General features: G+C 43.3%; 1 long non-coding RNA gene across 1 annotated transcript; it reads left to right on the forward strand.

Annotated features, from left to right (window-relative positions):
* The first annotated feature begins 335 nt into the window (after window positions 1-335).
* Window positions 336-27,718, forward strand: LOC131275373 (uncharacterized). Its single transcript, XR_009182824.2, has 2 exons — window positions 336-715; window positions 13,303-27,718. It is a non-coding gene; the product is annotated as an uncharacterized lncRNA (long non-coding RNA).

Genomic DNA, 27,718 nt, shown 5'->3' on the forward strand with positions numbered 1-27,718 from the left:
TTGAAAATAAGTATTATTTCTAAAATTTCCTATAGCCCAAAGCACGGTCAAACATGAACAATTTATTTAATTTTCCAGGAAAAATGCTCGATACAGGTAACAGAGGACTGTAACCTAGCCCGGGAATTCCACAAATCCCCCCAAATCAGTAAAGACTCAAGGCTGCAACCTTTTAGTACCTTGCTGGGCGCAAAGGAACTCACACACCCCTCAGGGAAAGTCAGGCACAACGTAAAGGCAACCTGACGGCTCCCTAACCTTGAGAAGCACGCAGGCTTTGGGTAATATGTTAATGTCAGTTATTCAAAACGCATTCACTGAGCACCCACTGTGTACCAGGAAACCCAAGCGCTGGGCTGGTTCTGTGTCCTGCTGCTCAGCTTTAAGCCCTTCTCAGAGCCTCGGGGCCCCCGGGGTGCGCAATGGGGCCCGGGCGCGCCTACACCGAAGGGCCGCGCAGGGGAAGCCAGCCGGATAACAGCGATGCAGCGCCTCCGAAAGCGCCGGGCGGCACGAGGGCCAGCTGCCCGGGGAGACTAGCGAACCCCAGCCCGAGCCGGGGAGCCCGGGCGCCGTGCGGGCAGCAGAGGCCGGGGGGCGGACACCCGCCCTCGCAGGGGCAGCGCTCCCCGTCGGCGGGGACCCGGGCTGAAGGCGGCGCCGTGGGTGCGGGCACCGCGGCACACCGCGTCCGCGGGCGGATGGAACCGTGGAGGTGAGTCGCGGTGCGGGAACTGCCTCGCGCCGGGCCCGCGACAGCCCGCGACGCCGCTGGCTCTCAGCCACCCGAGGAGCCGCGCCCAGGGCTGGCCGCGCGCGGAGGCCCCGCGCCCCGGCCCCGCGCCCGGCCCCGCGCCCCACCCGGCCCTGCGGTCTGGTCGCCGCGGCGCGGGGAGGAGGACGCGGCTGCGCCTTCTGCGCGCCTGCCTTCCAGAACCCGGGGCTCCGGGTGGGCCGAGCTCCCCTTCCCAGCGGCCGGGGGCGGCGGGCGACCGGGAGGGGCTGCGCCAGCCCAGGACAGGGGGCGCGGGCGGGGAGGGGATGGCGGGCAGCTGACGCCTGCTCCCGCGGGGCGCCGCCCCTCAGCCCGGGCTAGGGGGCCGAAAGAAAACAGGACCGGCGCCCCACCCCCAGGCCGCTGCCCCGCCAGCCCGCCTCTTCCTTTCTTGGTCGTGCTCCTTTTCCGTCCTCTCCCCGCCCCCAGCTGCCTCTCCTCCATTTTAAGTCCGCTAGAGTGGAGCCATTTCCTCTTTTCCGTGCACTGGTGGTGATGTGGGCTATGGGTGGGAGGCGCTTTGTCTCTTCAGAGATAACCTTAACCTAAGCTGTCTGTCCTGACCTGTGGGTGTGGGACAGTGAGAGGCTGCAGTCCTGCCCTTCGTGACCATGGCAAGGACTCCAGTCCTGGGAGGCAATTTAGCCATGCAAACTCTATATACATACCAGTCAGTCCAGGGAAACTGATGGTGGTGATGCCAAAGCTTAAGGGAACTTGGACTTGGCCTCAAATGGGAGATATAATATTGCCTGAGTATAAATTCAAAATCATTTAATTCTGTACCCAAGTGTGCCTAGTCTCTAGAAATCCAGTTAAGTGATATGGGCTTTGAATGTTCAGAAAGGATGTAAGACTGAATGTGTATTCAGTGTTGCATCCAGACGGAATGTGGACAAGATGCTAATTCAAGTTCACCTGAGGTGTGGGCCATATGTTAATTCAAATCCTACCTGGTACTCAGGCAAAGACTTAACTAACAAAGAACGTAGTTTTCTTTGATAAAAGCACCATTTGACTCCCCACCCTGTATAAAAGGAGCTTGAAAATCTTGTTCCAGGCTCCAGTTCGAAACAGAAAGCTCCCGAGTCTGGCCAGCCATCAGTAAACCATTTTTCCTTCTCAAAAATCATTCCTGAGTCCTGGCCTTTCTATACGCAAATAATTGAACCTAGTACTAAATTCTACAACAGTGTGAATGTGTGTTGAATGAGTGTTCTCTGCCTGGACCTTCTGGAAGCTTCCTAAAGCCTGCAGTGTCAGTCGTGCACTCCCTTCTCCCATCAAACCAGGCAGGGCTGGGGTGGCTCAGGCCACGGAAGGACAAGAGATGGTTCCTGGGTCGCTGGGAACGCCAAGGCCCAGCTGGGGCCACCAGCGGTTTTACTGCAGCAGGCGGTGGTACCTGCCTGTGGACTCAGAGCAGAGTTGAACTTCCTTCAGTGCCCCAGCCCTGTGGCCACGCCGGTGGGAGCCAGGCAGCATGGGGGGAGGCAGGAGTTTGGGTTTGGAGACAGTGATGTGGGCTATGGATGGAAGTCTCTTTGTCTCTTCAGAGATAACTAAGTTGTTTGATTTGTGGGTGTGGAACGGTAAGAGGCTGCAGTCCTGCCCTTAGGGACTGGCAGCGGCTCCAGTCCCAGGAAATGTTTAACAATGCAAGGGCTATAAACTTTAAGTATTTAGGGGAAATGCAAAAACCAAATATGCTAAAGGCTTATCTAGAATGTCTGGAGTCCATGCTAAAAGCTTACCTAAGATGTGGAAGATATATGCTAATTGAAGCCTATTGAGAACTGAAACAAAGGGACCATTTGGCCTTTCCTCTCTGTATAAAAGACGTTTGAAAATCTTGTTCAGGGCTCGGGATTCAAACTGAAAGCTCCCGAGTCCAGCCGGCCGTCAATAAACCATTTTTCCTTCTCAAAATCATTCCTGAGTCCTGGCCTCTCTATACTCAAATAATTGAACTTCTCTTAAATTCCACAACAACAGAGCATGGGCTCCCATCCTCTGCCACTTTCTGCATGACCTGAGAGGTTTGCTCAAGCTCTGCATGCCACTGGTTCTCTCTCTGCAAAATGAGCCAATAATTATATCAACCTCATAGAACCGTTGGGAGGATTAAATGAGATAGTACATGTAAAGCCCTTGAAACAGTGGAAAAGTATCCATTAGGCCAGGGCATGTGATATGATCACTGGCAAATGAAATGAAAATCTTAAATCAGGTAAGATTTAGTATATATGTTCCTTGAGCAGCTCTGGTTTAAGCAGAGCAAGAACTAGGGGCTGCCTCAAAAAATTACTTTGCAGTGCTGTGAATTTTGGAAACCTAGTAGAAGTTACTGAGTTAAAATACACTATTTACAAATCTCAAGGTCCTAAAAAGGCCAGTTTGCTTGGAAAGATGCCCTGCAAATAAACTATTGAAACTACTTAAAAATATAAAGCTCCCAGTGGTGAAGGTGCAAAGAATTTGTTCAAATCTTCTGTGTGCAGGATACTTGGGTTTTGCAGCTAGAATGAATAAATGAGTGCATGTTTGTAAAGGTAAAGCTGAAAGTTAAGTGAACTAAACAATGTTTTAAGCCAGTATTTGTTTTCTAGCAGAGGCTTAAAGTAATGAACAAATAACTTCTATGCTACAATAACCAGCTGCTTTTATGCTAAGAACTGGCTGTAGGGTTAAAAAATAATAATGGGTTTAATTGCCCCTTTTAAAAGGAAATAAATGGCACCTTTGAATGCTGATAACATCAACTGCTGGGTTTTAACGGAAGTAGGCTAAATCCACCTCTTACATGACTTTGATTATCTTTTTTTTTTAGATTTTATTTTATTTATTTTATTTCTCTCCCCTTCCCCCCCACCCTGGTTGTCTGTTCTCTGTGTCCATTTGCTGCATCTTCTTTGTCCACTTCTGTTGTTGTCAGTGGCACGGGAATCTGTGTTTTTTTCTTTTGTTGTGTCATCTTGTTGTGTCAGCTCCTCCTGTGTGTGGCAACATTCCTGGGCAGGCTGCACTTTCTTTCGTGCTGGGAGGCTCTCCTTATGGGGTGCACTCCTTGCCATGGGGCTCCTCTGCACTGGGACACCCTGTGTGGCAGGGCACACCTTGCGCACATCAGCACTGCGCATGGGCCAGCTCCACACGGGTCAAGGAGGCCCAGGGTTTGAACTGTGGACCTCCCATGTGGTAGACAGTCACCCTAACCACTGGGCCAAGTCTGCTACATTGTATTTCAAATTTGGGGACTTTTATATTAAATGCCTTTTATGTCAAAAGTTGGTGAAAATACATTGTATAGTAAACAATGAGAAATTCAACCTTAGAATTTTTAGGAATTTTAAACTGCATGTGTTGGTGGTGCAATTACCCCAGAATATGAAATGGTGATACCAAGAAAAGTGGTTCCTTTCTCCAGGCGTGTCTTTAAAGCCAGTTCCTGAGACACTGGAGTTTCAAAGACAGAAGAGAGTTTTATTGGCTTGTGTGAGCAACAGAGCACAGTGACCTGATGGCCCAAAGCTTCCTCTGAGATCTGCAGAAATTCTAATATTTTATAACATTGGGGTGCCAATGAATAACGGGTGGAGCTGGACGGGGGCTCCTTCATTAGTAAACATTAAGGGGCTGAACAGGACAGAGGGGCGGGGGCAGGGGATGGGGAGCAGACCAGGGTCAGTCACAAGGACTCAGGATAGGGGTGCAGAGAACAAAGGTCAGCTACGAGGTCAGTCACAAGGACTCAGGATAGGGGTTAGAGAACAAAGTTCAGCTACAAGGTCTTTCCTATTGGCACTAAGCAGAGGCGGGTGGAGTGGTTTCCATCCCAATAGGAAGACACCCAGGTGTGCGCTCGATCTAGAATCACCAGCACAGTCGTCAGCACAGCAAGGGTGAGGTTAAGTCTAGAGCAGGGACTCTTAGCGGGGGGGGGGGTGGTCCACGGACTCCCAAGGGGTTCAGGTAAAGACTTCAGAGGGTCCATGAGCTTGAATTGAAAATTCAAAAAGCATCCTTCTTGTGGGGATGTGCTGGTGCAGGTGTGATCTATTTATTAAATACTTCACAGCCTAGTGTGGAATAGTGAGGGGTCTGTGGTTTTCACCTGCTGCCAAAGGGGTCTGAGTAGCCATTAATGGATTGGACCCTCTAGCCAGCCTCAGCAATTTCAGGTATTAACCTTTTGCCATTTTATAATATTGTGAAAGTGGAATGATAAATGTTTTTACTAACCACCTTGCTTTGCTTGAGCTTCCATTTACCCAGGGAATTATGAGAAAGAAATGGAGGTTAAATGAAGCAAACTGACAAACCGATAATCCTTTTTGGTGCTGATAGGGAAAAAAAACAAAAAACACCTGCCCTGAATTGGTAAAAAGGGAGAAAATAACAAATCATAGGTCCCAGAGAGAGGAAGAGACTGAAGAGTGGTAAAGCGGGCTGCTTTACAGAATAGAGCCCCCATTATAGATTATAAATGCCCAGCTTTTACTTGTGTGTCCATCATGGCAGAGGGGAAATGGTGAGAGCAGGACACAGAAGGCAGAACAGGGGTGAAGGCAGAGGAAGATGCCTGATTTGGCTTCCTGCTTCCTTTTTAAGCAATTAATTACTCTGCCCCTTTGCTAATGTCAGGGGAGGGGTCCCAGCTGTTTGCTGTTTTGATTGATTGCCCCACCCATCAATTCCCTGGGGGGCGGGGGGCAATGATAAGGCCCCTGGAGAATATCTGGGGCTTCCCCTTGTGGCAACATAGAGAAGTCGTTGGTACGGTATTGAAGGCCTGGACATTGAAGGCCAGGACGTGAGAATTCTCTGAGAAGGAAGATTTATCACAACTGGCTGGGCCCGGTGGACTCTTGCCCAAAAAAAAAGGAGCCCGGTGCCAGCCTTGTAGGTTACTTTTATGCAGAGAGTATGGGGTGGAGTTAGGAAGTGTTTGGCATGAGGAGTTAGGTTTCGGTTTCTCGGGCCTGGGGACTTTCCAGAATGAGGCAGGCTGGATGGGTGTGTGGTTACGAGGCAGGGCTGCAGTTCTTGTTGTTTGCTTGCACACATGGCTTATGCTGGAATGTGAAGTTCTGCGAGCTTAATACAGCCCAGGTCATTCTCGAATGCACACACAGGCTATGTTATCCTGGCTTCTGGGGAAGATCTCGTTCCAAATGGGATTTCTCGTGATGGGGTTCCAGCAGCTTTCTTGGGGTAACCAAAGGACATGTACTAATGGTGGCTGTTTTTCTGCCAGGTTCCAGATCCACCTATTGATTCCCTAAATAGCCTGCTTCAAAAGGGCCACACTCTGACATCAACACCCTGCCTGCTAATTAATGAACTGGCCCTCCAGGACACCCCTCCCAGGCAGCCCCCCTAGTAACCATAAACCATGTCTCATTCCCCCGGCACCTTCCCTTTGTCTCAAGCAGCCAGCTCACCCCTTTGAGCAGAAACCTCTTGTTGCTGCCTGTGCATAAACACAACTAGCTCAATACACTTGCTCTCAAACTCTTTTTTTTATCCCCGCCCCCTCTGTGGCCTTTTGCATGCTGTCTGCTCTCTGTGTCCATTCTCTGTGCATTCTTCTGTGTCTGTATTTATTTTTTCTTTATTTCCCCCTCCCCTTGTTGCTTGCTTGCTGTCTGCTCTCGGTGTCCATTCATTGTGCACTCTTCTGTGTTTCTGTTCCTCTCCCTTTTTGTTGTGTGACTTTGCTGAGTCAGCTCTTGGTGGTGCTTTTGGGCCAGGGACACAATGTGGCACTTGTGGGCCAGGCAGCTCTCTGTGGTGCTTGCAGGTCGGGGGGCATTCCATGGCGCCTGGGCCTGGTGGCTCTCTACAGCATGCGGGCGAGCCTGCCTTCACAAGGAGACCCCAGGACATGAACCCAGGGCCTCCCATATGGTAGACAGGAGCCCATCTGATTGAGCCACAGCCACTTGCCCCTGCAACTCCTTTTCTAAAAGCCTGTTGGTTTGTTTTTCTGAAAGATTGATTGATCGATTGATTGCTTTCCTACCTTCCCCTCCTCCCGCCCTGCTGTTTTTGCTGTCTATGTTGTCTTCTCTTCTCATTTCCTCTCCTCTAGGATTCACTAGAATTTGATCCTGGGGGCCTCTGATGTGGAGAGAGGTTTCCTGTCAATTGTGCCTCCTCAGTTCCTGGTCTCTGCTGTGCTTCACCTTGACTCTCCCCTTGTCTCTCTTATGATGCGTCATCATTTTGCTGCGGGACTCACTTGTGGGGGACACTGGCTCCCCATGCAGGCACTCGCATGGGCACTGGCTTGCTGCATGGGCACGCTTTCTCTTCTTCTTCACCAGGAGTCCCCAGGGATCAAACCTGAATCTTCCCCTATGGCAAGTGGAAGCTCTATCACTTGAACCACTTCCACTTCCCTTAAAAGCCTGTTTATTTCATTTTCAGCACAACAGTACAAAGGCATCTATATAATGATTTAGTAATTATAATTATTTGTTAATTCTTCATCCTCAGTTACCATGGAAAACTGCTTTAGTTTCCTAAATATCCTGCTGGCTTAAATCATGGGAATTTACTAGCTCACAGTTTGGGGCTAAGCGAAAGCCTGAATCGGGACGTCATCAGGTTGATGCTTTCTTCCTGCAGCCTGGTGCTCTGGGCTGGCTGCAGTGGTCCCTGGTGCTGGCTCCTGTCACATGGCAGTGCACATGGTGGCCTCTCCTGGCCTCTCCTGCTTGTTTTAGTTTACTAGGCTGCTGAAATGCAATATACCAGAAGCAGGTTGGCTTTTAAACAGGGATTTGTTAACTTGAAGCTTATAGTTGTGAGGCTGTGAGCATGTTCTGAGCCAAGGCATCAACAGGCAATGCTCTTTTCCTGAAGCCAGCTGCCAGTGACCCAGGCTCCTCTGTCATCAGGCAGGAAATGTGGAGGCATCTGCTGGTCTCCTCCTTCTCCTCGGGCTTCTGTGGATTTCAGGTTCTGGCTGCCCCCTCTGTGGCTTTCTCGCTATCTAAATTTCACTCTGCTTATAAAGGATTTCAGTAAGAGGATTAAGACCCATCCTGGGCCACACTGTAACTGACGTAGCCTCATCAAAAGGTCCTACTTATAGTGGGTTCACATCACAGGAGTGGATTAAATTTAAGAACATGTTTTTCTGGGATACATACAGCTCCAAACCACCACAAATACTATCAAGACATATATATCTATTAAATTACTATGGATATTTTCAACCCTCACAAAAATAGAGTATCATGGACTACCATGTATGTGTTACTTTATTTCAGCAGTTATCAACATTTTACTATGTTTCATTTATTTTTCCTCCCTGCATTTTTTTAAAAAAACTAGAATATTTCAAAGCAAATCCCAGGCTAATATCATTTCACCTGTAAATATTTCCATATGCCCTTCTAACAGACAGGTACTATATATGCTTATATAACCAAAATATCCGGGAAGCAAATTTGGCTCAACGGATAGAGTGTCTGCCTACCACATGGGAGGTCCAGGGTTCAAACCCAGGGCCTTCTGACCCGTGTGGTGAGCTGGCCCACATGCAGTGCTGATGCACGCAAGGAGTGCTGTGCCATGCAGGGGTGACCTCTGCATAGGAGAGCCCCAAGCACAAGGAGTGCACCCCTGTAAGGAGAGCCGCCCAGTACAAAAAAAGTACAGCTTGCCCAGGGTGGCGCTGCACACATGGAGAGCTGATGCAGTAAGAATATACAACAAAAAGACACAGATTGCCAGTGCCACTGACAAGAATACAAGCAGGCACAGAACACATGGTGAATGGACACAGAGAGCAGACAACTGGGGGTGGGAGGTGGGGAAGGGGAGAGAAATAAAAAAAAAAAATCTAAAAAAAACCACAAAAAACAAAATATCATTCTTACACCAAACAAAATTTATTCATATAATTATTCAATAATTTTATATCATTTTGTACTTAGTTTATATTCAAATTCCCTGATTTTCTTAAAGATATCTTTTTATAGTTTTCTTGTTTGATGATCCAAATAAGGTGTACACTATTAAGAAAAAGAAATATCTCAAACTTAGAAATTGGCAAAATGATGTGTGTCCTTTCTGTGTGAAATTGGAACATTTTCTAACAGGCCTACCCAAGAATAAACTAATTCCCTAGGGATATGTTCCTTTTTTAAAAATTTCTATTTTAGGTTACTTTATAACTCTTTAAGGGTAGTTGTTAACAGGTAGAAAATGGGTATGGATGTTCAGTAGAGATATAAAAGATCTATGCCCAGTGCCCATGCATATTTGGTCTCTTGAATTCTCTTCAAACTAGTCCACTTTGACTGATCCCCCTGTTAATCCCCTTTGAAACATGCTTACTTTTCATTTGTATGAAGTCTTGATTTTAACTTTTTGAAAATTACACTTTGACAACACAATGCATTTTATTATTATGTCTCTTAATTCTCTTGTTATCTATAGCAATCTGCTCTCCCCTTTTCTTTCATGCAATTAATTTGTTAGAGAAACCAGTTCATCCATCCAGTAGAATATTCTACATTATGAAGTTGGCTGGTTGCTTCCTCATGCTGTCAATTAACTTGTTCCTCTATCCCCTTTATTTCTTGTAGTCAGAACTAGAAGCTTTACAAGATCCAGGTTCAAATTAATTTTATTTTTTTAAATTGTGTTCATATATATACTACCTAAAATTTCCCATTTTAACCACTTTCAGGTATATAATTCAGTGTTATATTCACAGTGTTGTGCTACCACCAACACCACAATCATGATCATAACAGCTTTTTGGGGTTTTGTGAGTCCTAGTGAATCACTGAAACTGAGCCTAGTTTTAGGGACTCCAACACATGCATTAATTTAGCAGCCCTTTTCTAAATAGCAATTTCTATATCATTTAAGATGGGCTAGGTAATGCTGTACTATCAACCTCAAATTTCAGTGGCTAAAGCAATAAAGGTGTTTTTCTCACTCATATTTCACTGCAGATTAGCTGGGTCTTTATGCCTTGTAGTTAGTCAGGATCCAGGCTGACAGAGTAGCTAAATCTCTGGGGTGTTGTTGGTCATTATGGCAAAGGGACCAAAGAAAGTGGCTCTTAAGCTTCTGCCCAGAAGCAGTGTGTGCCATGTTTGCTCACATTTCACTGCCCATAAAAACTACCTGGCCACACTTAACTTCAAAGGGGCAGTGGAAAGCCAGAAATAGTTTAAAAATAATACTGATGGCCACAGTCATCATTAACATGTATTCTGATTAGTAGCCTTTAATCTACTACAACCTCTCTTAAATATTTCTATAGAGTCTGTCAGGAACTTTAACTTTAGATAGAGCCCAATTTTTCAGAAATTTTATTTCTTAGTTTAGGGTAAGTTATGGCATAGGGACCCACCACATACAGGTTTCATTATGAAAAATTTGAAACATGGACAAAAAGAAAATAATAAAATAAAGTCCCATGTACTCCTATCCCATGTTCAACTATTATCAGCTCTTGGCCAATCTTCTTTCATCCATAAACTCATTCCCTCTACCTCCTCTCTCTACCATCACACGCAATTATTTTGAAGCAAACCCAGACATGATATTTCCCCTATAAATGTTTTAGTGAGTATTATCTATATCCTGTTCTATACTATGGGTGGCAGTTTGGTATTGTTTGTGAGTTCCAAAAATAAATATTGGATTGTGTTTGTAAACTGGTCTGTTCCTCTGGGCATTTTAGATTGCATTAGATTCATAGCTTTCACTTTTATTTTATTAAATCAAGATTACTGCTTTTATTTGACCATGTCATTAGGGTGCACAGGGTTGAATCCCCACCCCTTAGTGGGATAAAACAGACTCTCACATGGAAGTAAATACACAGGAGAAGAACACAGAGGAGTTGAGACAGCTCCATAGACACAGCAGAGGCCCTGGGAGGAGAGAGGAGCCTCATAGCCTACAGCTACAGCTGAGCCTGGGGATTAACAAGCCCCAGGGACAGAGACAAACCCTATCCCAGCCCACAGCTGAGATCAGAAGAAGCTGGGGCCACAGAGCCTTAAGAGGAAGAGGAAGACTGAGCCCTCACAAACATTACCTGCCATCTTGCTCAACACAAGGCAAATGACTTTGTGTGAAAAAGTACAACTTATGGTACCTTGAGATGGACTCTTTAGGGCCTGGTAACTGTAAGCTTCTAACCAAAATAAATACCCTTTATAAAACCCTACAGATTTCTGCTACTTTGTATTAGGACCCCTTTGGCTGACTAAAACAATGTGCACTTGCTATAAATAGTATTTCTTAATTTGATTTCATTCTCTTCCAATTAGTAATGCTTTTCCTAAATGTATGGATTTATTCTATGCCATATCCTCTTGCTTCCTACATACATATTTGTTTTTAATCCCATCTTAATTGGCCTGTGATTCCCATAGCACCAACTCCAACCTCCCTTATATTCATTAGAACAAGATTTCTCAACATTCCTTATTTCTACCCACTAGATATTATTTCAGTCCCCCACTACTGTGATGACAAAAAAATGTCTCTAGACATAGTCAAATGTCCCCTGGGTTTTCAAACATTGCATTAGAGGCTTCTGTGAGGGTCTGACTTGGCCTCAAAGATAATGGAAAATAATCTTAGTAGTTGTGAGGGTACAAAAGACTTTTGCATGGGAAACTGTAGTCTGTAAACCAGCCCACTTTATCACTTCAGCCCCTTCCTCTCTACCTGGCACCCATGATCTGTTATTTTCTCCCACTTCTCTTCCTTCCGTACCTTAATAAAGTACTGGCCTAACTAACCTGATGTGCTCTTGAGATTCATTTCTGCTGCATAGTCAAGAACCTAGACAAAATCTGGCTACAATTCTACCTGCCTAGGGGTTGACCCACTGGCCTGTGACCTTTCCAAAAGGGACAGAGAGTCATGACATTTTGTAAGGACAAGAGCAAGTGAGTGGGGAATATGGGGGAGAATTGAGGACAATGAGGGTGCCCAGGGTAAAATCCCCAGTGGGGCCTGGAGCTTGAGGCCCAGTGCTGGGTTGCCAGGCAACCAGAGGGCTCCCTCCCTTGACCTGCAGGGCTCAGAGAGTGCTGGGCGCCATCTTGGTGGCTGGTGTAGGCCAGGGGTTCTTCACTGACCCCTTACTAAGTCCACACTACACTGTGTACTATTTAAGAATGTACCACACCTGCACCAACACGGCCCCACAAGAATAATGTTTATTATTCCAGTTCAAGCTCATAGACCCATGTTAAGAACCCCTGGAAAAGACTGCATTGTCCACTTTGCCCTCACTGTGACATGGGACAACCAGCACCCATGCATCATGTCTCGAGGGATTGTTGAGCGTCTCCATATGACACAAATGGGAATTACTGCCAAAGCGTGTGTGGCCCATGGCTTCTCCTGGCCCCGGGCCTTCCCTAACAGTGGACCCTTGGCTGCCAGGCAGGCCTTACACAGGGCCAGGTGGTGCCCAGGGCAGAGGGCAGGTGGATGAGAGGAATGGGACAGTGATGCAGGGCTCCAGGGAAGCGCGGGATGGCATTAAATCCAAACGCTGACTGAGTTCTCAGTGTGAGAATAATAGCACATTCTATTGGGTGCTTTGCTTTCCAAAGGCTTTTCCTTTATTAATCTGGCCTCGTGGGGTGACCTCTGCAGCCCATACAATGTGGGGATTATTGCTGTGCCCCTTTAAGGGGGGGTGGGCTGGTGTTGGGGATGGCAAGGCAGACAAAGGCTAAATGATGCCCTAAACAGCTCCAGTCACCCCCAAGGGTTTCTGCGAAGATCCTGAGGTGCCTTATACAAATCCACTGCTGTGTTAGCTTCCAGCAGCTCTGGTTACAACCCCGGAGGCCAGGCTGAGAGCTTTTGCCTTGAGACAAAAACATGTGATACTTGATGAAAAAAGTCATGTCGGAGCTCAGTTGGAGTTTACGCACTTTATTCGGGGCACCAAGTTTCCTGCAGTGAGGAAGCCTTGCCTTGCCACAGCAGAGCAGCTTCAGGTGGGAGCCTGTGTGCAGTTTAGTGATGGAAGGAAGGCAGTTGCTGGGTTTGGTTCTTTGGAGCAGGGTCTGTAGGCCTTTCAGGGGATTAAGTGTAGGGGAACATCTGCCCCTTTCCAAGTTCAGCACCAGTCCAGGGTTCACCATTCAGCAAGACAAGCACTTGTTCTGGGAAGTCCCCCCAGGTGCCATGCCCTCCCTCTTTCACAGCACTCTCCACTTCAGTCAAATATTTTTGTAATTCTCTTTATCTGGTGTTCAATTTAAATCTGAAGTTTGAGAGAAAAAAAGTGGTAAGAGAGAGCCAGGTCAGATCCTGGCCACTCTTAGTGTCAGTCTGAATTCTCACACTTCTGAAATTCTCTTGTAATAATTCATTTCTCATTGATAAATGGAAATAATGCCTGTCTCTCAGGGATGTTGGGAGTATGACAGGAGATAGAGAATATTGCTGGTGTGAGGTTGGAATGATAGGTGAATTTACTAACCATCTTGATTTGCTTGAACTTCCATTTTATCCAGGGAATTGTAAAGAAGAAAGAAGTTAACTGAAGCAGGCTCACCAATAGTCCTCCGTGGTGCTGATAAAAACCCTGCCCAGCCTGGGATGAAGAACTGAAATAAAAACTTCAAGCTGGGGAGTGGATGTGGTTCAAGCAGTTGGGAGCCTGCCTCCCACATGGGAGGTCCCAGGTTTGGTTCTTGGTGCCTCCTAAAGAGATGATATCATGCAATGAGCAGATGCAATGAGCAGATGCAACAGGCAGATGCAACAAGTGCAGAGCAGATGTGCCTCAAGCAGCTGGGCACCCATATCCACATGGGAGGTCCTGGGTTCAATTCCCAGTGCCTCTTAAAGAAAATGAAATAATGAGCAGAGACAGGAGGGAACCAGTGGTAGGGGGAATTCCAGATGACACCAGCAAATTCTGCTGACATTCACCAAATCTCCACCATCTTACATCAACAAAAGGCCAAAATTACCAAAGTCCATAATCTAACATCAGCATCCTGGTTGCTAATTAACAACCTGGGACATCCTGCCTGAATCCTACCCCACCCCCACCCCATAATTCACATACCCATCGTCCTTGCCCCTCCTCATTTCCCCCCACCTTCCCTTTGTTTCAAGGAGAATCTCTGGACTGACTGTGTGCCAGCTGAGCCCTGAGCCTCAGCAGAGTTGCAGCACATACTCTCTGGTTCACTGGACTTGCCCAGGTCAGCTAAAAGGGAGGTGAGTATATTCACCACCACACCAGGGAACCAAGAGAGTCTACAACTGCAAGCAGGAGAATCACATTCATCAGCCATGTGGGATCTAAGCCCTCTCAACTTAGGGTAGAGGGTACATCGCCATCCCAGGGTCCTCAGGATGGAGGAATACGATTTGGATTAGAGTGGACTTACTGGTATTCTACTATGGAACTATTGTGATTAGTAATGGAAGAAATTGTATCATGGATGTGGAGACAGTGGCCACAGTAGTTGCTTAGGGCAGGGAGAGGGAAAAAGAAGTGTGATATGGGGGCATTTTTGGGACTTGGAGTTGTCCTGAATGATATAGCAGAGACAAATGCAGGACATTATATATCCTGCCATAACCCACTGAATGGACTGGGGGAGCATGTAAACTACAATGTAAACTATAATCCATGTGGTGCAGCAGTGCTCCAAAATGTACTCATCAAATACAATGAATGTGCCACAGAGATGAAAGAGGTTGTTGATATGGTAGGAGTATGGGGTGGGTGGGGAGTGGGGTATATGGGAACCTCATATTTTTTATCTATTTTTTTAAGATTTATTTTTAATTTTTTCTCTCCCCTTCCCCCCTGTTGTCTGCTCTCTGTGTCCATTTTGCTGTGAGTTCTGTCTCTGCTTACATTATCCAGTGGGACTGGGAAACTGTATCTTTTTTGTTGTTGTTGCATCATCTTGCTGCATCAGCTCTCCATGTGTGTGGTGCCACTTCTGGGCAGGCTGCACTTTTTTCACATGGGGAGGCTCTCCTTGCAGGGCTCACTCTTTGTGCTTGGGGCTCACCTATTCGGGGACACCCCTGCATGGCATGGCACTCCTTGTGCACCAGGGCATAGCACTAGGTCAGCTTACCACATGGGTCAGGGGGCCCTGGGGATCGAACGCTGGACCCTCCATTTGGACACTCTATCAGTTGAGCCATGTCCACTTCCCTCTTATGTTTTTTAATGTAACATTTTGTATAATCTATTAGTCTTTTTAAAAAATTTAAAAATCTATTTATTTAAAAAAAGGAGCCCTATGACCTGCTCTCCCAGGCCATGCCTTCCAGCAGAAACCTCCTCTGGTGCTGCTTCTGCATTAACGCAGCTTTACCTCAGTAAACTTGCTCTGCACCTCTCCTTAAAGTCTTTTGTTTTATTTTCAGCACAACACCTGGGCACAAAAATGACCTTTTCCCCTTACTCCCTTACAGACAAGGAACTTGAGGGTCAAGGTATTTCCCCAACATCGCTTAGGGCAGTTTTGTAAACAGTCAGCAAGCTAGGGTTATCCCCTAAATGTAAATAGATAATTTTAATATTCTATGATGGGGCTTTAGAGCTGGTGTCCTGGGAGAACAGGGTAAGGCTGAGTTTTTTGTTGCTATTCTTGTTTTTTTTCCATCTTTATTACCACAATGTACATATAGTAAAATTCACCCTTTTAGTGCACAGAATCGAGTTTTAGCATATATATATAGTCAACCAAGACGTAGAACTGTTCCATTGATGGATGTAGGATGACCAAATACCTGAAAGTAACTTGTTTCTCCCTGTCGCTAGGATACAAAGGAAAGAATTATATGTAAATTAGAAGGGAATGAGATGCAACCTTCTCTTGGTGCCAAATTCTGTTTTTTTGTGGTTGAGACTATCCTGTTGAAGCAATGAAGTATGAAAAACAGTTATCACTTCTTTTTTGATCACACAATAAATGTGCAAGCATGATTTCCTGAACATACTAATCATACAGTTATACAACTAGCTATGCGTGTTCATCCATATGCTTAAGAGCTAATGCAGGGGAGTGACTTCTGGGAAGATGGTGGACTACGCTGACATGGGACTCTCATCTCCTCCAGAAAAATTGCTAGAGGATAGGCTGAAACAGTCTGAAAAAAGATCTTCTAGGGTTTAGGGCACCAGGCAAAGGCTGGACACTACCCAGAGGAGAAAGGGACAAAGGAAGGGAATTGCAATGACAGAGCTGTTACTGAATTTTGTCTAGGTTCTTGACCATGCTGCAGAAATTAATTTCAGGAGCACATCAGGTGAGTTAATCCAGTAATTTATTCAGGTGGGGGCAGGGGGGAAGAGAAATGGGAGAAAACAGACCATGGGTCCCAGGTGAAGAGGAAGGGGCTGAAAAGTGATAAAGAGGGCTGATTTACAGACTACAGTTTCCCATTGTAGATTATAAACCCCCAGATTTACTTGCATAATGATCCAAGGAGGGGAGGAAGGTGGCCAGAATCAGGGTCCAAAGGCAAGCAAGCACATTCCAGCCTTGCACCTGCTTTTTGAACAATTAATTATTTCACCCTTTTGTAAATGGCAGGGGAGGAGTTCTAGCTATTTTAATTGATTATCCCACCCATCAGTCCCACAGGAGGCTCAATGATAAAGTCCTTGGGGAATATCCAGGGCTTTTCCTGGCTTCCAGAAGAAACCTTGTTCTGGATGGCAGGATCTTGTGGGGTGGGGGTCTTCCAGCAATCATCTTGGGGTTATTGATGTCCATGTGGACTTCTTGCCAGGTTCCAGGTCCATCTATTGATTCCCTATCTTACTTGCCTGCTTCATTCCCCCCTCAGAGGGTTTACACCTTTATTCTTAAAGGGATGCTGAAAGGAGATGATCTTTCTTCTGTAGCTACTTACTGCTGGTTAGAGGCAGTAGGCCCTACATGACAAGGTGTAAAATCCTGCTATTCTATCTTGGTTGGAGGAAGATAGATCTGGCATCTTGGGTGAAGCTGAAGTCCCCATACGGCTAATAAGCTGTTGATTTCTGGAAGAAATAAATTGATTAGAATCTTGAGACTATATGGTCCTACTAAGAGGACACTGGACCAGAGAAGTAGAAAAGACCAGGTGCCTGCAAGGGCTGCATTTTACCTGAAGTTGATGGAAAATAGTATTCTTCCTTGAGTTATTTTAAGCTGTTGGTTAGCTCTAGGGAGAATTTGCAATAGACAATGGGGCTTGGTATAAATTACCAATCCCAGTTCCTGCTGTAGGGGAGAGGAATTGGAAGAGGCAAGGTTTCTTAAAGGGGTATCTGATTTGCCCTTCCCTTAGCAATAGGCATTTGGGCTAGAGTTAGAGGAAACAACTGACGTTGACATAGACACCACTTAGATTTTCTCTTGAAGAGGTATTTCATGCTGTCCAATGACTGGCATTTGTACATCCCATCAGGTGAGCTGGCACTTTCATGGGCATCTGGCTTTACTCAGGATTAGTGGACCAAGTTGGAAATTCCTTTAACTTTAATAGCTGTGGGAGTGATCAGAACTAGAGTAAAGTTCCTTACATTTTGGCTCTAATTGTGAATAAGCCTTGTTTTCTTGCCAAGTTTTGATCAGAACCTGGTTTGCAGGTCTTGGTCGAGGAAAGGTTGCCCATGGACTGTGCCAAAGGGGCTAAAGTAAGTGGGTCTTAGCCACCTTGTTTGCCATTTCCCTTCTGGTGGAAAATACTTAGCCCAGGTAGGATGGCATGTGGGTCTGCCAGTTGTCCCCAGGGCATGAGTGGGATAGGTTCTGGAATAAGGGCTGGGAGGGAGACCTGGGCTAAATACATTCATTAACTACTTATAAAATGAAGTTTGCCAGAACTTTTAATGTTTAATGTTTCTCTGCACATGGCCTAGAATAGAAAAGATAGCACTATAAAGATCAGGCATATATTTAGAATAGGATATAGATACAGATCTTAATACTACTTAATGCACTACTCAATGCATAAGTTTCTCTTTGAGCTGCAATAGATTTAAATTACAGGTTTACAGTGCCTTATATGTTATCTTTTCATGGGAGCAGGCCATAACACCAATTGTGTTTAAGTTCTACTGACAGTACTCTGGTGATCATTGCTCCACTTGGTATGTTCTTCACACAACCAGCAAGCTGCAGCACCATTGACCCTAGAGAGAAGCTAGGAAGGTAATTTCCAGTATTCCACCAGCCTGATGCATAGCACCCTTCAGCACAATGAAACAGTGCCAGTCTGGAGGCGAAATCCATTATACATTTGACTATACTGAGCTATCTTTGGCTGAAGCAGGAGTTTGAAACTGCAATGTAATCTCCATCCACCTCAGGAACACAACCAGAGGTGTAGTAGATACATTTACTGTTTTAGGGATCACTGACCAACCTATCCAGTAACTCAAATGGAGAGGCAACCTGCAGTGTACAAAGGGCTGGTTTGAATGCACAAGAAAGTTTGACAATGCTGAAGTCTATCTCTTGATTTTTATACACTTTTTAAACACTTTCAGTGCAATGTGTAACATATTAAATGAACTTTTTAGTACTTTGCTTCTTACTTCTACACTTTTACCATGAAGATATTAATTAGCAGGCATTTTACTTTAGCATACAGCAAAAACTACTTCCATTTTTAAAAATGAAAACTGAAGACTCCCAGCAGAATCAAGGGAACTTTTCATTACCACCACTTGAATTGAGGTGGGTTCCAGACAGGTTTTACTGCTATTAAGTTACTTTTTGTCATTAAGATCAATTTAGGTTTCTAGTTAATAATGGCTTCTTGGAACCAGCCATTTAAATACTTTAGTTTAGAAGATGCATTTACAAACCCTTTATAATTGACTACAACCACATAGAGTGGTCACTTTATCTTAGATTACAATTAGCAACTGATGGAATTTACTTTATGCATTTAAAAGTGGACAGATCTACATTTCTTTAACTTAATTTCAAAGGATGTGAATTTAGAGTTTTCATTTTTTAATTTGATTAGTCTTCTGCTGTTATATAATATAAAGCTATCTATAAATTATCTTGACTCTTAGTTATTGTTTCTAGTAAGTTTTTACTTTAAGGTGAATTGGGTACCTTTATTAACTAAGTGACAAGAATTTTATTAGTAACAACTTTGTGAAGTTTCTCTGCTTTTCTAGCAATTAAATAAATTCCACTTGTGATTTATACATTACATCCATTCATAAGGCAGTATTGACATTTAAAGACTCATCTTTAGGTTACCTTTCACTGTTACTCAATTTGTAACAGGTGAACCCCAAATCTGATTTCCTGGACACAAGAAAACTGACAAAGTTAAACACAGATTTCAAAGTTGAACATGAAGTTAAGCACAGATTAAAACAGAAGATTTTATACTCTTAGCATTTCTAGGAACTCTAATCTTAACTGATGGCACAGGAGGTTTCTTATTTTCCAGGAGAGGTTTAGAAAACTGGTTTGCATCTTGATCTCTATTCACACCTTTTATAGGCACAATTGAGTTTAAACTGAGAAGGCTGTTTCTAAAAGGGAGTAAGTCAAAGTTTGAGGTTTATTTCCTCATTTCTTTAAGGAGACATGACACGAGGTTTCTGGGCCTCATATCTATCTATCCTCTTCTTACACTGGTTTAACTGGAATTCAGGGTTCTCTGCAGGGGCTGCTCTTGGCTATACTGTGGCCATGTGGACCAGCAGTAGGTAGCACTTCCTGATTCTTGAGAAGAGACTCTTATGGGGAGTCTGCTGGTGGGCTAGCAGCTGAGCACTTTTTAGTTCTGGGGTCCTAGAGTCCTGGTCCAACTAAAACATTCACTGCTGCTCATAATTTGGAGTTGATGCTCTGTCCTAGTACCCTGGGAATTTCAGTTTTCAGAGCCTGCCTGGCCTACTGGGGTCCCTGTGGGTGACCTAGGTCCTGAGGGGTGCCTGAGTCTGGAGATCAGATCAAAGCACCCAAGCCTAGTTGGTGGGAGACATTCTGAGTGGTTATCCCAATCAGAGTGCCTCAATTAAGTCTCAGGGGATGTTTGGCTGCCCTCTGAATGGAAGGGCTCAAAGAATGGGGGCGTTCAGGGCTTACTGCTGTTGTTCTTGGCACCTCTGACATTTCAGGTTCTGAAACTGACTACATGGTTACCCAAACAGAAGTTCCTGAGTTAAACTTCAGGAAACATTTTGCTGCTCTCTGATTCCCACCACCCTGGGAATCACAGAGCCCCTCCTGGGCTTTCCCAGGGCTGTTCTGGACTTGGAAGACAGACCAATAGATTGGATATCTGTCAAGCTGAATATTGCTCCTTCCTCAAATATTGCTCCTTCTTATGGAGAAGGGGCAAAAAGCATCTTCCTTTTCTGACAGAAGTCCTTAAAGCCAAGGTAGTTTTGTGACTTTACTGTCTAGGAGTTTCCCTATTAGACCAGCCATCAAAAGGCCATTAAGTGATTAGAGATCAATTGTTCTAGCTAACAGGCCTTGGGAACCTGAGGCAATCACTTTCTTACTAGCAAAGTCATTTTGATTTTACAGTTTTTAAGATATTCTAATCATTTTAACACCAACCTGCAAATAAAGATTCAGTAGCAAGAAGTAAGAAGGTAAAAACATGGGTAAAAGATACTTATACAAGGGTGTTCTTGCCTGTGACTGCTCTGGGAAGGGACTTCCACAGCATTCATTTTGGCTATGCCGGCAGCCTTCCCACTTCATCCCCCAGGTATCTGGGTGTGGTCGGATAGGAAGACTTCTTGCAAAGGTGTGGACCTGCTGGGAGGGGCAAGCCCCTGGCTCTCTGCCATTGCTGTGCTGCCTGAGGGGAGAGGAGGGAAGAAGGCAACCAATGCTAAAGGACTTGAAAAAGAAGTTTTGCAGCACCCTGCACTCTGCTGGGGAACCTCTGTCTTGGCAGTCCATGATTTGAATTTTTGCCCTGTGCCCAGCCCTCCCCGCTGGGGTCAGATCTCATAAGCCTGGGTGGGTGGTGTGATGCAGAGAGTTCCAGTGCCCCAGCCTCTTCCCTCCTGGGATTCTGATATGTGGAGGCTCATAGGCAAGCCCATTTAAAATGGAGAACCAAAGGAAGGCATTGAACAGACTGTATGACAGTTTTACTCACCAATAAGCTCCTGAGTTGGCTCACCAAATTTGTTACTGGAATTTTTCCAGGTTCTTGACTGTGCTGCAGAAATGAATTTCAAGAGCATATTAGGTGAGCTAGGCCAGTAATTTATTCAGGCAGGGAGGGATAAGAAATAGGAGAAAATAACAAGCCATGGGTCTGGTGAAGAGGAAAGGGCTGAAAAGTGATAAAGAGGGCTGATTTGCAGACTACAGTTTCCCATTATTATCAAACCCCAGGTTTACTTGCATAGTGATCCAAGCAGGGGGAGAAAGCAGCTAGAATCAGGGTCCAAAGGTGAGAGAGCATGTTCAGGCCTTGTACCTGCTTTTTGAACTATTATTCCTCCCCTTTGCTAATGGTAGGGAAGGAGTTCCAGCTGTTTGCTGTTTTGAATGATTACCTCACCCATCAATCCCCTGGGACAGTCCAATGATAAAGGCCTTGGAGAAATATCTGGGGCTTCTCCTGGCCTCTGGAGGAAATCTTGTTCTGGAAGGCAGAACCTCATGTGGGGGGTCTTCCATCAGCCACCTTGGGGCTATTGATGTCCGTGTGGACTTCTTCCAGGTTCCAGATCCACCCATTGATTCCCTATATTACTAGCCACCTTCAAAACTATCAGTTGAAACCAGTGGCTGCTGCTGCTGCCACCCTCCCCCACTCTAAAGACACTTCAGAATTCTCAGAGCTCCAGGCCTGTGACCACAGACAAAGGGGGCTCAGAAAACTAGCACCCCAGGAAAGGGGACAGAGAGGGACACAGCCTAAGGCTGACTCAGCTTCTGACCCACAGATCTGGCCTGCTGTGTCCAGGAGCCCTTCCAGGATGGGTGGGGCCATGCCATTTTTTGCCTTGGAGGTAAGGGGCTAAAGGTTTACAACCCTCCCCATCTCCTCCTCTACTAAGATCCTCAGAGGGGAGTGAAAATATTTCCCAGCCAGGAAAAGGGAAGGGCTGTCAGAGAAGGTTGGAGAACTGTCACTGAGAAAGTTGAATTACAAGGCTCCTAGCCTCCAGGTAGGAAGCTCTATCACATTGATCCAGTCTGTTTTGCAAAAAACACTCAGACCAGGCAGTGAACCGAACCGAGAGGGCTGCCAAAGAGTGCCATCTGCTGGGAGACCAAGAAGTGCACATGAGAAAATTAAAAATAAGTTTAAGGGATGCTTTTCCTGGCCTTTATAGCTTCCCTCCCCAAGGCTCTAGGAAGCCAGTCTGCAGTCAATTACTGGGTCGAGGGATCTATTTTGAGCAACTAGCAGGGACAAGTCTAAGAATCCAGGTCAAGCCAAGAATCAAAGAGCAGTGGTAACACACAACCTCTTGCAACTAAACCCCTACAAAAGAGAAAGAAAGTGAGCATTTGAGTAAGCTACATCCTACTCAGATGCCTAGACATCAGCAAAAAGTTACAAGTCATGCTAAGAAAATGAAGCCAAGACCCAAGAAAGGGAATATATCAAAGTCCCAGAAGAGACACAGGATTTGAGAGAACTAATTAGCAAAGGGTACACACATTTCCAAAGTCAAATTAATGAGCTGAAAGACAATATGACTAAAGAGATAATGACATGAAGAAGACATTGAGCAAGTGCAAAGAATTTGAAATCCTGAACAGAAAAGTAACAGAGCTCATGGGAATGAAAGTCATAATAGATGAGATCAAAAACACATTAGAGGGAAGTGACTGTGGCTCAATCAGATGAGCTCCCGCCTACCATATGGGAGGCCCTCAGTTTGTGTCCCAGAGTCTCATTGTGAAGGCAGGCTTACCCAAATGCCATGGAGTGCTGCCTGGCCCACAGATGACACAGAGAGCTGACTCAGCAAAGGTGATGCTACAAAAGAAGGGAGACAAGCAAGAACACAGAAGAGCCCACAGTGAATGGACACAGAGAGCAGACAGCAAGCAAGCTGCAAGGGGGGAGGGGAAATAAATAAATACTGATACAGAAGAATGTACAGTGAAATGGACAAAGAGCAGACATCATGAAAAAAGACACAAGGGGGGGATAAAAACAAACAAACACATTAGAGGCATACAACAGCAGACTCAAAATGCTAGAAGAAAGAATAAGTGATACCAAAGGCAGAATAGCTGAAATTGAAAATAGAAAGGAATAGAGAGGGAAAAGAATGGGAAACATTTGAGCAGGGTCTCAGAGAGTTGTATGACAACATGAAATGCAACAACATACATGTCATGGGAGTTCCAGAAGGAGGGAAGAAGGGAAAAGGGCAGAAAGAGTCTTTGAGGAAATAATAGCTGAAACTTTCCTAGCTCTCATGAATGAAATGAATTTGCATCCCTCAAAAGTGCACCATACCCAAATCAGAATAAATCCAAATAGATCTACTCCAAGACACATACTACTCAGAGTGTCAAATGTCAAAGTGTTGGAGTATTAGCCAGCATAAAGCATGCTGGGATACTTTACATGACTGCTTTAAATAGAAATGTGTGCAGTTTGGCCTGGAAATAAATGGCTCAGAAGTAAATCAGTGAAAGGAGAAAGTGGCTTCTTGTTCCTCATTGTATGGATACATGTTTAGGTCAATGTGCATAGTTTTTGACATGTTTTTAATTATAGACTTCCAAGGGCCTTTTTAGTTTAAAGAGCATTGTTTGGAATTGTACAAATACTATGACTTTGTACAACAAACTTGTCAGTAGCATTATGGAACCCCAGTCTGCATGACTTTTTCATTTCTTCTTGAGCTGCCATTGACAAGTGGTGCCCAATGTGGGACTTGAAGAAACCGAGATTGGTAAGTATATACCATATGAAGACAAGGTTATCTTGGGATTTAATGAACATTCAGGGTAACATGGGGAATTCACATAGTAAATGGGAAGAATATCAAGCAACTCTGAAGGCTTTATTGAAAGCTTCAGGATATCCAGTGAAAGACTCTACTCTTAAGAAATTATTTATATTAGTAGAAAAGGTTTGTCCATGGTTTCAGCCTAAAGGAAAAAAATTGTTGTTACCCTCAATGGCTGAAAGTCTTGCAACAATTAAAATTACATTACAGAGAAGGTAATCCTATTTCTATTAATATATGGACATTATCTAGTGCTCTGTCTATTGTTCTTAAACCATTGCATAATTCTGATTCATCATCAGACAGTTCAGATTCTAGTTCTACCTCCAGTTCTGAGTCTGACTCATCTGATGAATCTCAGGCTTCACACTTTTGCCTTCAAAATGAAATAAGAAGTATGGTACATTTCCTGTGCAAGCATCAGCACCTGAAATAAAAAATTCTAGAGAAACTCCTGCTTTGGTTCCAACTGGTTATTCTGTAATTTGGCCTCCAGGAAGTTATAATCCTCATGATTTTCATGATTCATTAGATCCAGTTTGTGAACATGAAAGAAGTGCGATGCAGAGTAAGGAGACTTTGTTACAATAGTCTTCTCCTCTGGTAGACCTAGAGAATGATAGGAAAGGTGAGGAGGACAACTGTGAGTCTTCCCCTATAGCTATCCAGCAGCAACTGTCACAATTGTCTTTAATGTGTCAAAAAGTGTTGCAGAAAGCCACTCCTGTTGGTCAACAGTGCCTTCCCTCTAATGTTGGTTCTCCTTCCCTAGTGTTTCCTGTAGCTGTGTCCCCTCCTATCCTATCTCCTTTGCAAGCTGGTCTCCAGCTCATCCAGGTGGAGGGCAAGGATATTTCTGAATTTACTTTTTCATGTCATAGAGCACCCTCATCCCAATAATCCTGGCCAATATGTACATCTGCTTGAACCCATTCCTTTTAAGTTATTAAAAGAATTGAAATCTGCTTGTACCACATATGGGCCCAGTGCCCCATTCCCTTTCTCCTTAATAGAAATACTAAGTCAAAATCCTCTTTGTCCCAAAGATTGGATGGTTTTAGCTAAAGCTTGCTTGATGGGAGGCTACTATTTGTTATGGAAAAGTAATTTGTTTAAAGAATGCAGTGCTCTGGCTAAATGTGATCAGGCTCTCAATATTGCTATTACCTTGGATGTGCTTACAGGCACTGGAGTCTATGAGCCTTTGAAGAAAGTACAACATCCCACACAGGCAAAAGTGCTAAATAAAGCCCTTGTTAGTGAAATCAGGCTTGTAAGAAATTTCCCTGCTTAAGTGTTAACTAAGATAAGGAAATTATTCTGGCAGCAACTCTGCAAACCCACTGCTGTCTACATGATAACGTAGCTGTGGGCTAGTGGGGGTTAACAGAATTAAGCCACTGGAAAAGGAGAAAAACTTTGCAACATTGCTGTTCTGTTTTGTTTCCATGCTAATTCTGATTGGGCCTATTTAACTAAAATAATAAAATTAGTACAAAATTTTCTATCAAGATGTTAAAAGGAATTTTCAGCTTTAAATCAATAGTTTACTACTGAACTTCAAGTCTCAGTGTAGTCTTAGTAGTAATCTAAAAAGTTTGTGTTAACAGTCTGTCTAAGCTGCTAAATACAAAGCTTAACTACATTTATGCTGCTCAAGTTATCTTAACTGGTTGCTGATAACTAATAAAAGTGTTTCCAAGCACAAGCTTATATGTTACAGGCAACATGGATTCCAGAAGAAATCTTTAAAACAGTAAAACCTAAGATGTGAAATGATGGAGAACTTAAAAACAGCTATACTGAAAACTTAAGAAAGTAAGAATTATGAGTCAAACTGCAAACTTTATGTTTCTTGGTGTGTTGTATGTGTTTTATGTTTGTCTGTTTATTCAATGTCAGTTATATTTTGATACCTCTGGATGGTAATATAAATTAATAAATAAAAATTTCTAAATGTGCTCTATTCAAATGGCCAAAACTTAAATAAGCACTTATATTAATACTTAAGTTTAAATGTTAATAAGATCTCTACAATGATAAAAATTGTAAGTCTTAATTAATGAAATTACTGAGCCCTTTCATAAAAAATATTTCTTGTCTATATTAAAATGAATAGTTTATTTTTCTTCACAAAATAAAGAATGTAAAATTTAAATGAATATTTTAAAAGGTAGAAGGTTTGTGGGAATACTGACTGAAATTTAATAAGTTTGTTCAAAAAGTCATGTTTTGTCTTAAAATAGGATGACTAATTTCCATAAACTCAAAATGGAAATGAACATATGCAGGATGGGACTTAAATGCATATGGCAAGTTGTAGAAGGTATTGTCATAAGTTTAAGTACGGGAATGTGTTCTGTGAAGGTAAAATTTGTCACAAAATAATATAATTATAGTCTATATAGTTATAAATAATTATAAGAAGCTTAAGGAAACATTGTTTAAATTAAGGTATTTAAATGGCTATTTCCAAAAAGTTGTTATTAAACAAAATCTGAATTGATAGTAATAATAAAAGGTAATTTTATAATAGGAAAACTTGTCCGCAGCCAGCCTCCCCTGCCAACTTGTTTCTAAAAGACTATTTCTGTATTGCATGCTACTAAGTATTTAAAGTGAAGAAAAGTTCATTATTTTAACAAGTTTGTTTCATGTTGATGGTAATTATATGTTGTAAGAAGTTTGCCTGGTAACTTATATATGTGGGATGTATAGAATGTGTTTTATTATTAAGAAAACAGAAAATAATTTTGTCCTAAAATAAAATGATTGGTTATTAAGAAAAGGTAAAACGTGGGACTAAACCTGAATAAATACAGAATGTGCAAAGGGTTCATGGAAAAGAAATTTTTAATGTTAAAGTTAAGATTTGATGAGTCTATCTTTAAAGTTTCAAAAAGGTTTAATATCAAGTAGTATACTAATGCAAAGTTAAATTTTGTTCTTTCTCAAAGTTTCTCAATCATTAGTCTATTTTAGCAAAACTTTCTAAAAAGTTTTTATCCTGAATAATCAGTATACAAAGAAAGTCTATTTTATCAAAATAACTTCTTGTGCTTTATGCTTATCATTTCCTTGGTGTCCAAAGGAGAAAAGGTCTTACCTCTTTTAGAGGAAGATAATGTGCAAACCCACTTTCTCAAAATGAAATCCTGAAAAGTAGCTTTTTATTTCAGACTGGTTACAAGAGATTTGTTCTTTTACTTTGAAAGAAATATTATAGTAATAAAATAGTTGAGTTCATTTAATATAAGTTGAATGGAAGTTGTTCAAAAGTGATATAAAATTAAAAGGATTTTTTAACCCTCTGTTAATTAAAGTTATATGAGTAAGAGGTTCATATGAATACTTAAGAGTGTATAAATTTACCAATATTTCAGCATAATATTAAACAAAAGTACAATATGGTTTTTTATAACAATAATAATTTATTATTATAAAAAAATGTGTGTCAGAGAAACAACCTCTATCATCAATTAAAGTAACAACATTGTAGTATGTAGCAATCCCAAATACTGCTAGTTTGTTACAAGAAATTAATATCTAACTGTATCACTCTCACTTTGTTTTAAAACTTGCTAAAACTTTCTTTAGTATCTTCTTATACAGTCAAGCCAGCCTGCATTCCCCTATCTGTGGAAAACCCAACAATGGACTTTTGCAGTGCTTCCCTGAGGCTATGTGCATAGCCCAACCATCTGTCCTGGCATGGTGATAAAAAATCTGGCTGTGTAGGAAAAATCTGTTGCTGCAACCCTACTGATGACATTATGTTAACCAGTAATCCTCATTCCAAAAATTAAAAGAAACATCAGAAATAATAGAATCCTATCTTAAATGCCTAAAATAGGCAAACAGAACAGGCTGCAAGGTCCCTACTGCTCTATCAAATTCTTAAATGTTGTTTGGTTGCGTAAAATGAACTATACCCTCTGTTGTAATTAATAAAGTACAATGTTTTCTCATGTAAA

The sequence above is a fragment of the Dasypus novemcinctus genome, chromosome 22 (genome assembly GCF_030445035.2).
Source record: "Dasypus novemcinctus isolate mDasNov1 chromosome 22, mDasNov1.1.hap2, whole genome shotgun sequence".
NCBI lineage: Eukaryota > Metazoa > Chordata > Mammalia > Cingulata > Dasypodidae > Dasypus > Dasypus novemcinctus.